The following is a 20,477-nucleotide window of genomic DNA, read 5'->3' as shown; positions in this document are numbered from 1 at the left end:
CCAGCGCAGCAGAGGAGAAGAGGAGAGTGTGTCTTTTCTTCCCTCTGTCTTAGCTGCATTCAGAAAGTTCCACCTCTGCCCCTTTCCCCTGCAAGTGCCCCTGGTCCCAGCTCCTTCCTGAGGCCTGTTGCTCTAGGTGCTCTACAGCCAGGCAGCAGTGGCTGTGGGTCTGGGGCCTGTGGGAACCTCCTGTGATGGAGTACAGAGCACTGTTAAGGAGAAAGGAAACATTAGAGTCAGTTTTTCTTCTGCTCCTCGGGGCTCCCCTTTTCCTGCCCATCTTTCTCCTAGGATAGACTGAGCTAAGCAGAGAGGCTCAGAGGTGTGCCTTGTAAACTTCAGAAATTTTCCTACCCATCACACCCAGGGTTTGTTTCTGCCTGCTTTGTGTCACCTCCACCCCACCCTCTGCTCCTGAAGCAGGGATGTTTGTGGCTGAATGAGGAGGGTGGAGTAGATGGGAGTGTGTTTACAGCCTCCTCTGGGCTTGTGCCTGGTGACTAGAAGGAGCTGGATGGGAACTTTATGGATTGGACAGCCCACTTCTCCCAGGAAGCTCCCAGTCTACCGAGGAGATGATAATTGCTTATCTGATGGCCTCTGGTATAAAGTGGTGCCTGAACTGAGTGTTTCTTCATTATTTCTCAGATGCCAGCACCAGTCCTAGGCTAGTGTATCAGTAGAAGCCAGATCTGAGCTGAGATGGTGATTCTGTCCTCTCTGGAGAGGCCATTGTCCCCAAGAGGCATTCATGTGTTGATTTGCAAAACACTGTTGAGTTTCTCTTTGCCTGTTTGGAGATTTTTATGCAAAGGGATCTCCATTCCTAGAATTCACTGAAAGCAATCCCTGACATGCCCTCTGCAACTCATCATGTTAATGGGAAAGAAGGGCTGGAGACCAGCCAGGCTACTCCCTCCCCTAGCCGTGTCAGGATGGCTATATTGATTGCAGAGTCTGATGGAAGATTATGGCGATGGATGGGGATTCACTTGGCTTTTGCAAGGCCACTGACGGTGGAGAAATAAAGCTCTGGCTCTGGAGCCTGTCTTCTCAACTGGGCTTCCAGCCAGGTCTTCCTTGCCATCCTCCTACTCCCCCCCTAGTCCATCATGCACACCCAACCAGGTCTGGCTTCCCTGAACACCTCTTAGTCAAACTCCCCAATTGCTTAGAACCCCTTAATGGGTCCTCTTGGCCTGGACTCAGGGCCCTATAGGATCAGGTATACATCTACAAACAATTGCCTTTACAATCTTATCACTGATGAAGCCTGCCCTCTGCAGTGAAACCCAAGACCAGATGGGGTCTTCTCATAGTCCCCTAAAAGTTCCAGGCTTATTTGTACCTCCATGCCTTTCCCCAGATTGTTCCCCATGTCTTCTGAGCTCACCTCCATCTGCTCAAATTCAGTTCCTCCTTGAGTATTTGGCTTATGCCATACCTCCCTAACCATTGGCCCACATGCCTTTTTCTTTTCTTTCTTTTGTTTTTGTTTGTTTGTTTTTGAGACAGGGTCTTACTTTGTCACTCAAGCTGGAGTGCTGTGGTGCAATCTCAGCTTACCACAGCTTTGAGCTTCTGGGCTCAAGTGATCCTCCTGCCTCAGCCCCCCAAGTAGCTGGGACTACAGGCATGTGCCACCATGCCTAATTTTTTGTATATGTATTTTGTGTAGAGATGGGGTTTTGCCCTGTTGCCAGGCTGGTCTTGAACTCCTGAGCTCCATCGATCCACTAGCCTTGGCCTTCCAAAATGCTGGAATTACAGGCATGAGCCACTGCACCTGGCTGGCCTTTTTTTTTTTTTTTTTTCCAACTTTCTATCTCTTTCAAAGTTAACTGGTTACCTTTTGCCTCCTCCGCTCCGCAGGCTATGCAGTAGCCCATTTCTCTGATATGTAATACCTGAGGGCAGTAACTGTTAGACCCTCCAGTCCACGGCAAAATGTGAGATGAACACATGCTATTTCTTGGGTAAATGGGGAGAGATGAATGCTTGAAATAATGAACTCTCTCTGGACAATTTAGCATCATTTCCTTCTTAACCTGGTGTTCATGTACCCATTTTAAAGTGACGACTAAAGGTATTGATGGGGATGGGGAGAGGTGGAAGCAGGATTCTCAGAACGGTTTCCAGCATAGCAGTGATGATGAGCAGGACTGAGATGGAGCAGGTACTAGATGAAAAACTGAAACCAAAACCCAAAGAAAGCAAGAAATTGAATTGGACATACCTTGGTGAAGGAAGATGGGTGTACTGGGTTGAATAAATGTCCCTTGAAAGTTCACATCTACCTGAAATCTTAGAATGTGACCTTACGTGGAAATAGGGTCTTTGCAGATATAATTACTAGATTAGGGTGGGCCCTAAATCCAATGATGGGTGTTCTTGTAAGAGGAACGGAGGATACACAGAAAAACAGACCATGTCTTCCATGCTGCCCTGGATGGAGGGGCCCATCAAGCACTCAGGGCAGCCTCAGCATGATGGGAAGCCATGGGCCAAGCCATCCCTGCAATGTGCAGGAGGGAGAAATCACATCAGATGGGATCGCTTGAATGTTCACGTTTTTATGAAGAAGGAATCTGGTTAGAATGATCATCAGGAATAGAAGAGGTCTGTGCAGGGAGAAGGGTGATGGGGAGTGTACTGTGGTGCTTTTGTGGAAAAGTGGATGGGATGTGGGTTTGCTTTGATGTAAGTGAAAAGAGAAGAGAAGGAAAGAAGTGTGAAATGACCCAGTTGGTTTTTGCAATGAATGATGTGTAAGAAAATGGCCTTTTTTTTTTTTTTTTTTTTTTTTCTGGGTCACCAGGCAGCTCTGACCATCTGTCAGATGGCATCACTTCAGGCAGAGGGTGGGGTAAGAGAGAGCTTGGCCTTTGGAGGATTTCCTTAGGCGCCACTCCAGCACCTTCTTTCTCCTCCTCAGTGTCGGAGATGGTGAGGGATAATGGGATGCACGCTGGGAGCCTTCCCTGGATCCCCATATGGTCAGCGCTCTGTCTGAGCAAGTCTGTCCCCTTTTTGGATTCTTGGTCTTTTCCCTTTTACAGGAGGCTTACAAAGTTTATGTGAGCATTGAGGAAAAATATTTTGTAAACCTCCAAATGCTGTCTAATATTGTATCCTATAGTTCTCCAAGGACTGAGAAGGAAGATAGACGGAGTCTTAATCTTTTGGGGTTTGAGGGAAGCTCACATACTGTGTGAAAAGTAATGAAGGTTTCAGTTTGAGATGATGAAGTTCTAGAGATGGCTGGTGGTGATGGTTGCACAACAATGTGAAAATGTGAATGGACTGAATGCCACTGAACTGTACACTTAAAAATGGATTAAATGGTCAATTGTATATGCTCTCTGTTTTACCATGACAGAAAAGTCACACCTCCATCCCTCCCCCAAAAAAGTAATGTACATACAGGACAAAGCTGATATGTGAGTAAATTTGCCACTCCAGCTATTACAGAGCAATTATTAACATTTTGTGGTGAATGCTTGTATTTGCAATCACTGTAAGGAATTAGGACCGGTTACCAGGACTCAACACAATATATTGTTGTTAGTGCTTTTGGATGGCTCTAGAAATTCTTTTGGGAGGGAGTAAATTATGTCACAATAATTGAAACAGAAATGAACTATAAGCTGAACTTAATAACATGATCTGAGATCACTTCTCCCCCTCTACCCCTGCCTTCAAGGTTGTTCTCCTACCATAGCACTACTTTTTCTTTGTTTCCCAATTTACTCCTTATCCCGGTAGGTCAAGGTGAAAACAGATTTGCATCTATAATACAGAAACATGTGAATCTCCTGTGGCCTCCTGTATGTTACTAAAAATGTCTCATGTTATTATGGACCCTGGTCCTGTGGGCCAGACTTTGCTCCCAGAAAGAAGCAAGAACTATTTGCACATCTCCCAGATCATTCCTTCCCCAGGCCTGTGGGCATCCACATCAAAGCCTTACAGGATCACCCCCAGTTTTTTCCTTTCTTAAGCTCCAAGGTGCTTTTGAAGATCAGAACCATAAGTATGAATACTGCTTGAGGGCATCTGCATTTCTGAGGAGTCTCCCATAGGCTGAAGGCCCAGAAAGTAACTCGGAAAGGGGTTGAAAGATAGATGCCTTTTGGATTGAGAAATTGTTTTACTTCATCACAAAATAAACTACTTATGGTTTGGGATTTAAATACTGGGACATGTATTGTACCTCCTCTAAATCATCCCAGAAAATGAAGCAGAAGAACAGTGTTCAATGTAGAACTGCCCATGGTGCCAGATGATTTTGAGTCACATACAGAGGCAGGCACAGCTCTCAAATGTTATGGCTACTTGTGTTTCCAACAGGCAGCCAGTTTCCTAAGAGGGGGTTGGGGGCAGGAAAAATTCAGTGCCTTCATTGTGGGCTGCTTCTTGTTGAATTTTGCTCCACAGGTTAGAAGACAGGTCCCAGTCTTCCTAATGAGGCATTGAAAGTCTAGGTGGAATAGATGCTTGCTGGAGCCTGTGGAGATTATAAAACAAAGAGCTCACTGCCTTAACGTGGTCAGGAGAGGCAGGAGTGAGAGCCAGTGTGAAGGTGTGGGAGTTGGAAGGAACTTGGAACTCAACTTCTTTTGGCCCCTCAACTTGAGATTCACAAAGAAAAAAAGCAATGTCTCCCGCTGAAAGGTAAGAGTTTAAAATTTATCTGAACTCTGAATATTATAGTTTGTTTTGGCTCCAGTGGCATATTTCCATAATGTATTTAAATCACAAATCCCTGCTCTGAGGCAAAGTCAAAACACCTGGTCTTAGTCCTGAGGTGAGGCCCTCAGAGCTGGAATAGTGCTTTGCCCTGTGCAGGGGCCATTATCAGATTTATATACAATGGAAAAGATTGTCTAGAACCTAGAGAGGCACTAACTAAGTCTTATCCTTTTCCTCCTTAGCAAAATGGAAACTCCTCCTTGCACAGTGCAGCCCCTTCCCCGCTATAGGTTATTTCAAGTGAGAAGAATAAACATGACTTCCAAATGCCATCTAACAATATATGAATATCTAAAGGAGACAAGGATGACTGAATGCATCTTCATGTGTAGGAAGTGAAGTGGCTGTTGACATTAAGTACTTCTTCATGAGTGAGAGGAGGCCCATGATGGAGATGACACCAGTACCTCCTTCTAGCACTCTGAATTCCCAGTGTTTACTACTGGTGTCTCTGAAACTACAGCATCCTCACCAGGACCACACAGGGAACAAAGGCAAGACACCTGAAATCCCTTTAGCCGTATTCACAACACTTACTTCATAGATAGGATGATGTTTGAAATACGAGAAGGATTTTTTTTAAAAAGAGCACTCTGTTCTCTTGGTATCCTAGTATGAGTGTCTGAAAGTGCTCATTGGCTGGAAGGTTTCATGTGAGCATCAGCCACAGGGTCCAGAAGACACTCTTGGCAAGCCTGGAGAGTGAGGATGTTGAACAGGCAGTGGAAGCATCCATGAAAAGCAGGCAGCTGCACAAGACTTTCCAACAGATGGCTGGTCACTTGCACAGAGGGAAGGAGCCATGGATTCCGTGATAATGACACTTGTGCCAGCTTTTGTGTTTCCAGAAGTATTGAAGATATAAGGGAACCAACACGTGTAGAGTATGTGAAGTCTTACAGAGACGAGGTCCTAAGGTATCTATTTTGACAAATCACGTTGCAAGTAATGTGAAAGCAGTTTGAAGAAAAAATGTCCCCATCTAATGCTGCATTAGGGCATGCATTTCTATAGCCTAAATCTGTCAGTGACATGAAAATACATGTTTTGTTGGACACAGAATAGGTTGAACACATAATAGGTTCTAGAATGGATCTGCATAAAGAAGTAAGAAGAAAGGATATAAAGGTAGAAGAATAAATGTATAAATATTACAACAGGACACTGAGCTGGGTGGCTCTTTACCATAGACCTCGCTCGTATTTCTCACTACAGGCTTGCTGTGAGTCAATTTCCAAGTTCTCTCTTTCTCCTTCCAAACTGCCCTGTATGTAATCTTGCTCCTGGGCCACCTGACTGATTTTTAATGCCTGGATATTTGCTTCCACCTCTGCATGACCAAACCTTGGCCAAGTCACTGTTGACTCAGTTGCAACATCTGTCCCCTGCTGAGGGCTGTCATAGCTTTCATAGCTTACAAACAGTCCAGCTTGAATCCAACATTTTCTGTGGTCATTCGGAGTAGCAAGAAGCATTGTGTTTTGGATTTACTGCAGAGGTCACACACTTAACTGTATACAGTCAGTTTTTATAGCTATCACTGCATCCAGGTTGGACAGTGACCTTGACTGAGACATCCTTTACCTCTGTTTCAGATCAATTTAGGCGGCATATAAAATCTCTGTGCACTGCCAGGGGAAAGTAAAGTGGAAGACTTCATGAAGAAATGGACAAGGCCAAATAGTTGACCATTGTTGCTGTATAAATCTTGGATCCAGGGCTAAAAGGTGGCAGTATAAATGCAGATGGTGCTGCTGCCATATTTTCCTAGCACATTTTTAAGCAGCATATTTCAAGCCGTCAGGGTTGGAATGGCATTTCCAAATATAAACTCAAAAAATCCTCAGGTGTTTGGTTCTAGAATAGAGCTGGGAATTTTGTCCTGCAAATGCCTTCTGCAGCATGGGAGCAAACCCACTCTTCTGTGTCTGATGCTTCAAATTCTCTATTTTCTGGAAACTGGAGAAAGATGTGGGTCTACATTTTGAAGTATATGCCTTGAACAGGAATTATGCACCTATAGAAAACTTGTCATACATTGAGTAAACTCTCAGTTTACAGAAATCTATGGAAATATCAAAATAAAACATCAGAAGGAGTGGTAACTATAGAGGTTACTAACTAAGGGGATTACCTGAAAAATAAAGTTATATTTGCCAAAAACTGTATTTGATTAGTTTGGACTTCTTTTTTCCTATCCCTTTTCTGTTTTATATTTATATTTCATTTCTTCTAAAATTAAGTGATCTGTCATGATCTAATATTGTAGAAAATGTCCAAGTCTAGACATTAGGATGGCTTTTGTTATTTTAGTCACATGCAAGAAGCAGAATGGTTTTGTGGAGAGAGCTCTATCTTTGGAGTCCAGCTCTACCTTCGGTGCTAAACCCAGGCATCTTTGTCCTGATTATAGTACCCCTCTGGCTTCTCCTTATGTTTGTAAAATGAGGGGGGCTCTCTGAAGTATCCTTCTGGCTGTAAAATCTATTAGCTCTTATTGCTGAAGGTTGCTTCTGTTCAGAGTTTCTAGGTTTCTTATAAACTGAGGAGCCAGAGGTCAGGAGGAATGGAAACTTGTTATTCCATTTGTAACATTGTTCAAAGTTTTAAATACAAACACAAGTAATTAATCTGTCATCGTTGCTTGAACATATTATACTTCACTGAATGATAAAATACAATCTTTAGAAAAATTTGTTATGAGAAATAAATGTTGCTGCTTATCTAAAATTTTTTAGGGTCCTTCAAATTAATGCTTGTAGCAGCAGTTATCAGCCCTGGCTGCGCATTAGCGTCTCTTAGAAAGCTTTTCAATATGCCAGTGTCTGCCCTCCCACCCTCAGAAGTTTTTATCTAATTTGTCTGTTGTGGGGCCTGGGAACCAGTATTTTAAAGAGACAAGATTGAAAACAAAATACATTCAATTCCCAAGACTGATGTATGCATGGTTCCCATGAATGGCTCGTACCTATCCACCCTCCATAGCAACCACATGTGGTCCCCTCCAACGTGCTGTCATGTTTCACACATGTCATTTCACACTGCTCCATCTTTGCGTCTTCTGTTGTAGCCTGGAATGCCATGCCCCAAGAGGCTTAGACTTTCTTGAACCCCTCCCTACAGTATAGATTTCTTTATTAGCATAGCTCCTGTACTTTGTAATGGCCTGCCTTGCACTCATTCTTCCTGTATTGTAAATATTTTATCCACCATTGTACATATTTATATTCCTACATTCGCTCATGTCTCTTGGGCTTAATGCCCACCCCTGCCCAAGTGCTTTCGCATTGTACCTACCTTGGCCTGTAAGGCCTCACATGATCTCTTTCTCATGTCCTCTCCCTGAACCATGGCCTCTTTCTCAAACCTCTCTTCCTACCACTTCCTGCTTGTTCATTTCAGCCTTACAAGCCTCCTGACCCTCAAACATACCATGCTTGTCCTCATCTCAGGGCCTTTGCACATGTGGTTCCTCTGCCTGGGGTGTCTTCCCCCGCTCATCCTCCCATCTGCCTCCTCCCCAGCATTCAGGCCCTCACTCAAATGCCATCTCCTCAAAGTGGCCTTTCTTAACCATCTTAGCTAGAGTAGCCTGTCCCCCACTCTACCATCCCAGCATCACACCCCACCCCACTGCTTCTGTGTTCTTTGTGGGACTTGTAGTATCTCAAGTAATGTTGTTGTTTTGTACACATGATTTTTGTAAGCCTTCCATAACTGGAATGTACGTTTTATGAAGATAGCAACTTTGTCTTGTGGGGGCTTGACAAATATTGAACACATGAAGATTGTCTCCCCTGTGAGATAGTGCAATGCTTAGTGTAGTGACTGGAAAGATAGTGTTCATTAAGTACTTCATGAGTGATGTTTCCTAGATGTTTCTCCTTCAGAAGCAGAACCACCAAAGAGCTCAAATAATACTCATAAAAATTAGGCTGATTTACGTTTACATTTTCTTAATTTCCAGTTTTAAAAAGCAGAGAAAAAAATGTTTTTTCTTTTTATAAGAAAATTATGTCTCTCCCTAATTTAAAAATCTTTATTTCCAGGACCCACACCTATATAGAGACGCCCTCTCTCCAGGAGTCCCGTTCAGCAGATACCAAAGGGAAAGGGATTCCTCTGGAAATCAGTTTTGCCTAGAAGCCCCAAATTTAAACTGACATCACTGCTCTGAGCCAATGTGAGAGGAAACAGATGTTTTTTTGAACATCTAAATTTGGAGGGCCCAGCGTGGTGGCTAACACCTGTAATCCCAGCACTTGGGGAGGTTGAGGCAGGCAGATCACTGGGGGCTGGGAGTTTGAGACCAGCCTAGCCAACATGGTGAAACCCTGTCTCTACTTAAAATAAAAAATACAAAATTAGCCAGTCGTGGTGGTGTGTGCCTGTAATCCCAGCTACTTGTGAGGCTGAGACAGGAGAATCGCTTGAATCTGGGAGACAGAGTTTGCAGTGAGCCAAGATCACACCACTGCACTCCAGCCTGGGCAACAGAGCAAGACTCCATCTCAAAATAATAATAATAATAATAATAATAACAACAAAATAATAATAATAAATTTGGGGACTTTCCAAATAGGTGACTGGACAGGTAAAGAGGAGGGAGGGGGTGGTCCAAGAGTGAACCCTGTGTCCTTGCAGGGCTCTGCCTGAGCGACTGGGCCCAGGGCTCCCTTAGATCCCTGCACTTTACTGCTGACCTGTGGCTCCCGTGAAATTGTTAAGCAGGAGACTGGTTGCTAGTCATGGTGGTGGCAGTTCTAATTCCTTCTCCCTAGCTTGGCTCTTGCCCTGGGATACCTAGAGGTAGAGAATAATTTGGAAAGTTGTCAGAAACATTGGGAGCATTGGGAGCAAGTATGGAAGAGCACTGGACTCTCCAGAGAACACAGCATCTGTAAGGAGAAAGATATAGCAAGCCTGTTTTCCCATCTGTGAAATAGAGGGGTTGAGCTAGATGGTCTTTAGTGGCTTCTCTGTTTCTAACCTGCTCAGTCTGTAAGAGTTCGTAAGCATTTTGTTATTGAAGTGATCAACATTCAAACTCTAGGCAAAAGGTGTTTTCATCATGTAATTCTTTCAGCACAGATAACAGGTATTCTCTGTGTAAAATTGCATGACACTCTTTGTGGACACTGTGTATCAAATTGAGGTAGTAAATTACTGTTGCAGCAAAGTCTGGTTGGGATGCCATAGAGTGTATTCTCCCATAGAGTGGCCAATAGTCACATGTAGCTATTAACATTAAAATTAGTTAAAATAAAATTAAAAACTCAATTTATCACTCACATTAGCTACCTTTCAGGTGATCAAAATGCACACATCTTCTCTTTCCAGTACAGTTCTCAATTGGACAGAGCAGATATGTGCATTTCCATCATCCCAGGAAGTTCTACTGCACAGTACCGGTTTGGAGTGCACCCCTGCCCTCAGGTGAGAGTTTATAGTTACAGAGCTGCTAAGGACCCACCCATCTCTAAGGCTGAGGGGTTCTGTGACTTTGTGTTGGGAAGATCATATTCCTGCTCTTCCTTTGCTGAAAAGGTTTTTGGTTTCCAAAAGTACTGAGGTTGGTGGAGAAGTACAAAACAACTGCAGGGAGTTCCTGTCTGCCTGAGGAGATCATCATTCACCTCAAGAATTGCAGTGAGAGAAAGAGACGATGAAATGATACTGAAAAGCCCTTTAACAAGTTGAAGAGTTACATGAGTATAAGGCAAGATGATTGTTAAGTGAATGCATTAGATAGAAAGGCCACTTGCTCCTGGACCCTCCTTGACTTCCATCCCTCTAAGCCAATCAAAATGAAGTTGGTTGCCATTGGCAACTGATTCTCCATTTTGTCCAAGCTCTGGCAACCTGAGTTAGAGACACTATGAGAAAGTTCAGGGCAGAGCAAGCAATATTGGCTTCTGCTGGTTTGAGTCATGTTTACCTTGGCTTGAAGGGAGTCCCTAGAATGCTGGTGAGAGTCACTGGGAGGGCCTGGATCAGTGGCTCAGCCAAGTTCAAAAACTAAGGGAATCTCCCTGGGGAGAGGCTCAGTGGTACCACTTTCCCAGATGAGGCTCATAGAAGAGGTGACTCTACCCTCTCTGCATATCTCTTGATCAGCTTTCCCTGTGTTTCCTCTCATGTCTTTGCATCATAGTTTTAACTCCTGTTGTGACAATATGTTATGTTAAATATTGTAGAAAAGGCACCAAATGTGGTGACTACAGCCACATGCCTCAGGTTTGGATTAGATCTCAATGGGCCTCTCATGGAAGAGGACACTGGGAGTGATTTGGAAGGCATCTCCATGTGTCTTCATTGTCAACACTGCCTCCAAGCACATGGCACTGTTCTGGGAGCTATAGGAACCAGTGACAAAGGCACATGAGTGGACAAACACCCAAACACAGACAAGTATATTTAGAGTATATACTAAGAGATCATAACTCTAAATGTTGACTCTTGAGTGGAAAGACATGGGATTTGAGTCACATGGACCTTGATCTCAATCCTGTTTATTGACTGTGTTATCTTGGACTCTATGAGCCTCTGTTTACTCATGTGAACTGGAAATAATGCCTTACCTTCAAGGATGTTCTAGGAATGAGTGATGAACACATAGTGGTGGAAGGCTTTGCACATTGAGGCACATAAATTATTTCCTTTCCCTTTCTGAGGGGTCAGTGCTGTGATTTGGAGGAGAATGGTGGAGTGACTATGGAGAGTCCATGCTTAGAGAATGGAAACCACTGCATTTTACTAAGATTGTTGGCTGTCTGGTGGTTTGGAAAATAGGGTGGGGATGGGGTGGATTTGGCTAACTGGATCAGGAAGGATCTCCCTACAGGGTAAGGGCTCACAGGAATGGAACTGCCCATCTCTCTTTAATCCTGAGCCAGTGGTTGATGTTTTGGTAGCTTTAACTTCTCTTCACCTGTGGGCTCTAGCTGTATAGGGGTTGATACTTGCAGGTAATTTGCAACTACTGGTGCAGTGGAATCCCAGGGATTGACAGAGGGGCAGTGTGTGTACTTTAGGGGGAGGGAAGGAGGATCCCGTCTCCCTGGTGCCTCATGTCTAGTGAAATGTTGTTCCAATCAATGGCATTGATTGGTCTCTGATGGAGATGTAGTTCTATCAGTTCAATTTCCTGTTTCACTATAGAATGTGACTGTATGTGTTTGTGAGAGAGACACAGGGAAGAAGTCATTATCGACAGTGGAAAATAAGGGAATAGTCAGGGGAAGAGAGAGAGGACAGTTCTCTCTGGGACTGTCAGTTGTCCTGAACGTGGGAGTAGTGACTTGCTGGAGTGGGACTATGGAAATTAGGATAACAGGGTTTTTTCCACTAAGGAAACTAGAGAAGGAAGTAAGATCAGTTCACGTGTAGGATCAATGTTCTGAATACAAGAGGCAGATGCCCATTGTTGGATGTGAGAATCTAAGGTGGAGAGGAGGGCTGGCTTGGTTGAAACTCAACCAAGAGCATTTCAGAGTTCTTTCCTCAGAAAATACCGTGGCAAAGCTTTAGGTAGCTATAGATGTACTTGGGATGTGTGGTTAAAAAACAAAAACAAATAACACAGGGACCCAGTCCATCATTCTGATTCCTTACCAACCACATCAAGGCTTTAAGATATGGCTTTACCCCAAGGAATCTTTAGCTCCTCCCTGGCATCTTGCAAACTTTTCTCTGAAGGAATGTCTCTTCTCTGAGTGTGATGAAGGGTATTGAACCATTAGAAAGGAGCTTTGCAACATCCACTGTGTGCCAGGTATAGTACTGGGCACTTTATGTCATCTTAGTTTTCATAACAACTGCATGATCTATGCATGCAAAATCCCAGTTTTACTTATTAAGAAACTGAGGCTCAGAGATGTGAAGTGTCTTACCCAGGGTCACATGGCTGGTGAGTAAGTGGCAGTATTGGGATTAGAACCCCAGACCTAAATTTAGATCATTCAGAGCCACTAAATGTCAGGTTAAGGAGTTTGGAATTCTTCTAAAAGGCAACAGGGAGTTGTTGGCTGTGACCAATAGGTTGATATATGAGAGAAGACATTTTCCTCTTGAGTACACACAGAGAAGTTGTAGATCAATAAAAGCAAGCTCTAAATGTCTCTCATTTTTATGGGCCCTTGGGCTTGATTCTTCTTTATGCAATCAAGACTTCTTAATGCTGTCTGGCTCCAGTCTTGGGGTTTTTTTGAAGCCTGCAGAGTCTCAGGGCACAAACAACACCAGCTGCTTGGCTAAGACATACTTTATAATCTTCTTCCGCTTCCACGTTCTTTTTTTTTTTTTTTGAGACATGGTCTCACTTTGTTGCCCAGACTGGAGCTGGAGTGTAGTTCAAGTGATTCTCATGCCTCAGCCTCCCAAGTAGCTGGGATTATAAGTGTGTGCCAACATGCCCAACTAATTTCTTGTATTTTTTAGTAGAGACAGGGTTTCACTATGTTGGCCAGGCTGGTCTTGAACTCCTGTCCTCAAGTGATCTGCCTGCCTCGACCTCCCAAAGTGTTGGGATTACAGGCATGAGCAATCTCGCCTGGCCCATTTCTACCTTCTTGATGCTACCCCTGTTCTCAGAATTGATGGGGTAATGCTATGTAAGATGATTTGGGAAATTAGGCTCCAAGATTTAGTGGATTGAAACAACTATTTGCTTACTGGATTAGCAACTTGAGGTGGCATCAGCTGGGCAGTTTTTCTGCTGGTCTTACCTGGAGTCACTCATTTAGCTGTAGTCATTTGGCAGCTTGACTGGGGCTGGATGGTCTAAGATGGCTTTACTGACAAGTCTGGGAATTGGTGCTGGTCATCAACTGAATAACTCTCTCTGTTCATCTTTTTGTGATATCTTATCCACTAGAAGACCAGACTGAGTTTCTTTACATGATGGCAGAAGTGTTGAAAGAGGACGAGAGCAGAAGCTGCAACACCTCTTGAAGTCGAGGCCTAGAGGTCACACGGCATCTCTTCTGCTCTATTGGATTGGTCAAAGCAAGTCATGGGCTAGTTTAGACTGAGGGGGTAGCAAAATAGACCCTACCTCTTGGTGGGAAAAAAGGCAAAGTCACATTGTAAAGGAGCGGGCACATAAGGATAGAAGGACTTGATTTGGCTATCTTTATAAACAACCTGCCACAGAAGGACTTCTGTTTTTCTGATCCTCCCTTAAGTTTGAACTACATGTTCCCTGAGGAATTCCTGCCTGTGGAGATCAAATTAGAATTTGGATTCTCAGCAGATGGTTTAATAACTACAAGCAGTTGCCTTCAGAGTCCCTGAATAAAATCATCTTCCTGGGGGTCCTGGGAAGGGCTTTGATGGGTGTCCTAAGCTCTCTCTCCGCAGATCTAGTACTACCTCCATAGGTTTTTGGATATTTGGTGAGAAAGGCATCTTGGAGGAATGGAAATGCAGGATTTTGGGAGGTGGACAGACCTGGATTCAGCCAGTTCAGTCTTAGTTCTGACTGGCTATGTGGCTTTGGGTGGGTTACTTGACTTCTTTGAATCTTATTTTCCTTATCCATAAAATAAGTATATTTATTTTGCATGATTGATTTGAGGAGTCATTCATTCAACAATAGGTAATAATAGTTAAAATCAACTCCAAGGGTAGCATGAGCTCAAGGCCTCTCATTCAGACTCCTGAATCAGCCTGTCCCACCCTTACCCTATTCTCCTTCACCTTACCTTGGCTTGCTGGCCAAATAGGCTGTGAGTTTCCTAAGGTCTTCCTGTCTTACTCTGTCATGATCGCTGTGAGCAGGGCTTATCCCAGTCGGATAAATGTACAAGGAGGAAGAGGGAGGGAGTTTAAGAAAACCAGCCAGAAAGTCTGCTCCAGATAACAAGAAATTCTGCCAGAGTGCTGGATGGAATAGCCAGAAATGATGCACAGAGAATCCAGTCACTGCTGAGGACAAGGGTGTAAGATTTGGATGCACAAGGCCAGGCCCTGCGCCTTCTAGCTCTGAGGTCTTGGGCAAGGCTTTGAACCTATTGAGCCTAGCTTTTCATATCTGTACCCTAGGAATCAGAATTTTGTATTGCAAGTTTGTTGAGAATAGGAGAATAAAATTTGCCAGGGGCATCCCTGGAACATAGAGAGTTCCTGGGCCTGTGTAGTGCACAGTAAAGGGTGGCTTTGTGGTTATTCTCAACCCTCTCAATGCTGTGCTCTCTGCATGTTGTGGCTCTGCTGTCCACAGGAAGTAATGGGGTAAGACCATTCCAGGCTTTTAATGACCCATCTCCTGGGACTCAATGGCTGTATTTTTTTTTTAAGTTGTGCTTTATGTAGATTTTTATAAATTGAGTCCTATTTCCTCATTGACCAATCTGATTATTAATCTCAGTGAAAGAGTTCATTGGAAAACAGATGTAATAGGAATGAACAGAGCTGCAGCAATCAGCCTGCATCATCATCCTAGTCAGGAAATTAGGCTTCAGGAGATTAAATAATAACTGGCTTAAGGTCACACAACTAGTTGGTGAAAGAGCTGAGGAACCAGAATGTCTGGTCCAGATTGGTGATTGCGGGGAGGGGATGGTGGAAAGAAAAATTTACAGCAAGTAGACTAGAAGGAAGTACATTAAAAACATTGTGGTTAATATATGGAGAATGAGGTGGAATTGAGACATTAGGTCATTTTCTTTCCTTTGTTGTTTTTTCAGAATTTCTATGATGAACATGTATTGCTTTTATAATGGCTAAACTAAGTTTGATAAAGGAAAAGTAAATTTAAAAAGAGAAAGCTTGGGAGAACAGAGCCTATATAGTGGCCTATGGCTAGATTATGGACCTGGGTGTTCCAGATTGGATGTAGTGAACAAAGGACAGACAGAATTGGGAGTAAACACTGACTCTTTCTTAGACTCTTTCTTAGGCCTTGCAGAAATGATGCTGAGGTTAATCTGAAGTTACTTGGGAGATAGGGGAGAGGGGAATGTAGAGAGTCAACAAATCATTGTATTGAAGTTTCCTCTACTTTGTTTGTCTTTTGCCTTGGCCTCCTGGCCTATAGTGATAACTGGGAGAAGGGGGAGTGCGAGGAAAGGGACCAAGGTTTCCTGTGCTTTTTAAAATTATTATTATTATGGAGACCGAGTCTCGCTCTGTCACCAGGCTGGAGTGCAGTGGCGTGATCTTGGCTCACTGCAACCTCTGACTCCCTGGTTCAAGTGATTCTTCTGCCTCAGCCTCCCAAGTAACTGGGATGATAGGCTCATGCCGCCACACCCAGCTTATTTTTGTATTTTTAGTAGAGACAGGGTTTCACCATGTTGGCCAGGATGGTCTCGAGCTCCTGACCTTGTGATCTGCCCACCTCAGCCTCCCTAAGTGCTGGGATTACAGGTGTGAGCCACCGCTCCTGTGCTTTTGAATGGCCATGTGTCAGGGCTACCTAGAAAGATCAGGACAAGGCCTCAGAAATCCCCATCAGGAGAGACTGGGATGAGGTTCACTCCAGGAGCTATGGAAGAAAATATATAAAACCTGTTATTGTTACCATGAGATACAAAATGCCCCACCATTTATCATTACCAAAAAATTCCTGGTACTTCCATGGGCTTTCTGCAGCAGGGAGGTGGGTACTTTTAAAAGTATAGCATTTGGGCCAGGTACGGTGGCTCACGCCTGTAATTGCAGCACTTTGGGAGGCTGAGGCGGGAGAATCACTTGAACCTGGGAGGCAGAGGTTGCGGTGAGCCAAGATCATGCCACTGCACTCCAGCCTGGGTGACAGAGCAAGATTCTGTCTTAAAAAAAGAAAAAAAAAATGTATAGCATTTGTCCATTTTGTGCACAAGGCTCACTAGCTTGTCCATTGCTGCCAATCTGCCCTCAGGTTTGGGCCTTTCTACTAGAAACTCCCAAGCCAAGCTCCCTTCTTCGAGCCACCTGGGCCATTCCTCCATCCCCAGGATGTCAGGCCATTTGACAAAGTGCCCAGAAGTCCTTAATCGCATCTGTCTCCCAGGAGGAGGGCATAAGTACAGGATTCCCTGCAGGCGCCTATGCATGTGGCCTGGAGCTGAGCCTCTGCTAACTCCTCTCCCCTTACAGAGCAGGACTGACTTGTCCAGGCCCCTTGTCAATGGAGCATATCCAGAGGAGAGCTTTCCCACATGAGGGAAGGCTGTGTCTGTCAGAGCTCTTCCTTTCTTGATTTCAACTCTTATAATCCTTGGCAGGAGAAAATGTTTGAGGATAGCTCGGGTTCTGTAAGCTTGTCACCATCTTCAGAATTGAGAAAACAGTAGCAGAATTTAAGTCATAGTGGGGCTTTCTTTAATGCCTGGTCAGTCCATGTGAGGCCTTTGTGTTGTCCTTCCAAAGGGGCAGCTGGCAGGACCAGTGTCCCATATCCCTGGGCCAGCTTGACTTTCTATTGTCATAAAAAATTAATGTGGAGGATGAGGTGATTTGTAGGGCCCTGCAGCTGGCAGGCACAGCCCAGCCCACGTGTGCATCCAGGAGAGGCTTTGGTTCTACATTCCCATGTGCCCTGTGTTATGTATGTTGAGGCACATGGAATATCAACAGACCAAGTGTTCTGCACTCAAGATGCTGAAGAAATATTAGGAATGGGAGACGCAGGCCTGGAGGCCCCAAGCACCTAGTGCTGTGTGCACTGCCAAGGGTCCAGGCCTGCTCTCCAGGATGTGGAAATGTGTACAGCTAAGTGTCCAGGCCTGTTCTCCAGGCCCAGCACAGATATGGCTGCCTTGCTCACATCTTTTAGATTTCAGCCTCTATTCTCTAGCTGTCCTCTCTGAGACCCTATGTGAATATCTTCTTTAACATGTCTAAAATTAAACTCAGCCTCTCCTTCAAGATGCATTGCCCCTCTTTCTCAAGACCTAAAATCTTGAATTTTTTCATGATTTTCTCTCTTCTGGGGCTCTTTCAATCTTAGGTTTTAGACCCAGTAACCCTTTACAACCTCTTGTCTGCATCTCTTCCTTTCCACCCATCCCTGCCTTTTTACCTTGTCAGAGCCCCCTGACCAGCCTCTCTGGTGTGGCATTACTCCTTTTTAGCTCCCCCAGATCAATCTTCCTAAAACAGCAAGTCTTTTCATTGCTTTTTACCTTCTAGAACAGTGACTTAGCCTGGATTATATTAGGATTGCCTGGAGAAGATGGAACGGGATGACTGGAGTTCCCAGGGAACCCACCCTGAGGAAGCCCCGCAGTAATATTTGGTGAAGTGATCGTTTTCAGGCTCAGTAATGTCCACGCACATTACCCACATGGTGATACATTCTTGGTGTCTTGTAAAATCCTGGACTGGTGTCTCCCGGCCACCCAACTGTGGCCATGGTCTCAGTCCTCACCATTGACATCAATTGGAACCAAATACCCTGAAGAGGATAAAGCAGCTGCTGGTGCCAACAGTCAGGGCATGCACTGTCAAGCTGAAGGTGGCTGACACAAACTGTGGAGGGAGACAAGCAGGAGAAGCTAGGAGTCCTGGCTCCAACTCAAGCTCAACCATCAATTGTATCACCTTGTATTTCAGTCACTTTTCCAGTCTGACCTCAGTTTCTTTTGATGCAAAGCAAGGTTCAATTAGGTGCTCTGCTTGTCTGGTTTGTTCATACCACTGCTATCTCCTGTTTTCAAGGAAATTTGGGAGATGTATTTTCTAACCGTAGATTAGTTCTCTCCTTGCTTCATGTTAAATAGGCATTCTTAGGTCTTGGCTAAAAGGAGTTACAGACTGTTGGTGATGGGAGGAAACTTGGAGATTACCTCTTATCTGATGGGCATCCACACTATTCATAATGCAAAGGAGACAGCAGATTGATTTCCTGTCAGACTCCCGGGGCAGAGAGACCCATTGGGTCCCAAGGGCTCAAAGCACTTAGCAAGGATCACCTGACCTTTCCTGAGAAGAGGCACACTAAGAAGACTAAGAGAGAGAGGGCAGTCTCTTCTTAGAGGTGGACAGGATGCCTGGTGGGCACCACTGCCTGGGGCAAGTATGGTAATGGGCTTTCTTTGTTCTTTCTCTCTTCCTTTTCACAGGGCCTGGGAGTCAGAGGACTCTGCTCTGTTCAGGACGGAGAACTCTGAGTGTGTTGTCTCTAGGAACAGGCCTGCTACTTCCTGAACACTTGGGGCAAGACTATTGCTTGGCAAGTGTGGACTTAGGCAAAGCCGCATGTCACATTTTAAATGCAATAAATATCCCAGGTAACCTTGATCATACCCGCAGTCTAGTAAAAGCATCAGAAATGGCAGCTAGTTGGGAGGAATATTAGGGAGTTGGGGGTCCCAAATGAGTCAGAAACTTGGGTAGGGGTCATAAGGAGTCATTGATAAGATGGTTGTAATGTGCTGGGGAGGGATGGTTCCTAGTATGCTAAAGATAGCTGTATTTTAGTGGCCAGTAGCCCAGAAGTTTCTTTTTATCCTCTGCAGTTTTCCCAGTTTCCTAAGCCCCATCTCTTGGAAATCAGCCCCAATCTAATCCGTGGATCTCTGGGTAACAGATGGACTTTACCGTAGCTACTTGGTCCATGCGAGTGTTTTAGAAAGTGTGATCTGGACAACTTGCATCAGCACCACCTGGGCTGCTCTTTCAAAGGGCAGAAACCCGGGATCTACCTGGATTTATAGGTCCAAGCAGTGGCATCCACATGCCTACCTGAGATAAAATATAAGCACATGTTTCATAGCCCTCTTGTCATATCTACAACATACCTCTTTACTAAAAGGGTCATGTTTAAGGAACACTAGGCAAGTGCTAAAAGGAAAATATAGTAGTCCCCCTTTTTTGTGGGTGATACATTCCAAGAACTTCAGTGGATACCTGAAACCATGGATAGTACCAAATCCTACATACACTGTTTTATCCTATACATGCGTACTTACGATAAAGTTTAATTTATAAATTAGTCACCATAAGAGATTAATAATAACTAATTAAAAAATAGAACAATGATAACAAATATAGTCATGTGTCACTTAGTGAACAGGATTACATTCTAAGAAATGTGTCATAAGGCAATTTCATTGTTGTACAAACCTCATAGAATGTACTTACACAAATCTAGATGGTACAGACTACTACACACTTAGGCTGTATGGTATAGCCTATCGTTCCTTGGCTACAGACCTGTGTAGCATGTTACTCTACCAGATACTATAGGCAACTGTAACACAATAAGTATTCATGTATCTAAACATATCTAGACATAGAAAAGGTACAGTAAAAATATGGTATAAGATTAAAAATAGTACACCTGTATAGTACACTTGCCATAAATGCAACTTGCAGGACTGGAAATTACTTTGGGTGAGTCAGTGGTGAGTGAATGTGAAGGCCTACCACATTACGTACACTACCATAGACTTTATGAACACTGTACACTTAAGCTGCATTAAATTTATTTAAATATTTTTATTAGCTAGGTGCAGTGGCTCACCTAGTCTATAGTCCTAGAGCTTTGGAGGCTTAGAGGGGAGGATCACTTCAGGCCAAGAGTTTGAGACCAGCCTGGGCAACATAGCCACCCTGTCTCAATAAAAAATTTAAAAAATTAGCTGGGTATGGGGGCGTACACCTGTAGCCCCAGCTACTTAAGAGGCTGAGGTGGGAGGATTGCTTGAGCCCAGAAGTTCAAGGCTACAGTGAGCTATGATCACACTATGGCATTCCAGCCTGGGTGACAGAGCAAGACCCTGTCTCTAAAAACAAAA

At 44.1% G+C, this 20,477-nt stretch overlaps 1 protein-coding gene and 1 long non-coding RNA gene across 28 annotated transcripts in view; both read left to right on the top strand.

Moving 5' to 3' along the window:
- LOC105470260 (kalirin RhoGEF kinase) overlaps positions 1-20,477 on the top strand; it is a 700,354-nt gene that overhangs the window by 122,521 nt on the left and 557,356 nt on the right. The gene's annotated exons all lie outside the window — the stretch shown is intronic.
- Positions 1-20,477, top strand: part of LOC105470257 (uncharacterized) — a 96,326-nt gene that overhangs the window by 60,506 nt on the left and 15,343 nt on the right. For both annotated transcript variants that reach the window (XR_011618438.1, XR_011618439.1), the window contains exons 3-4: positions 4,438-4,674; positions 4,935-20,477. The exon at positions 4,935-20,477 is cut by the window's right edge and continues 15,343 nt beyond it. This is a non-coding gene — a long non-coding RNA (uncharacterized lncRNA). The remainder of the gene's footprint in view (positions 1-4,437; positions 4,675-4,934) is intronic.

Source organism: Macaca nemestrina, chromosome 2 (genome assembly GCF_043159975.1).
Source record: "Macaca nemestrina isolate mMacNem1 chromosome 2, mMacNem.hap1, whole genome shotgun sequence".
Lineage (NCBI taxonomy): Eukaryota > Metazoa > Chordata > Mammalia > Primates > Cercopithecidae > Macaca > Macaca nemestrina.
Note: the sequence above shows the minus strand (reverse complement) of the source record. Positions and strands in the feature narration are given on the sequence as shown.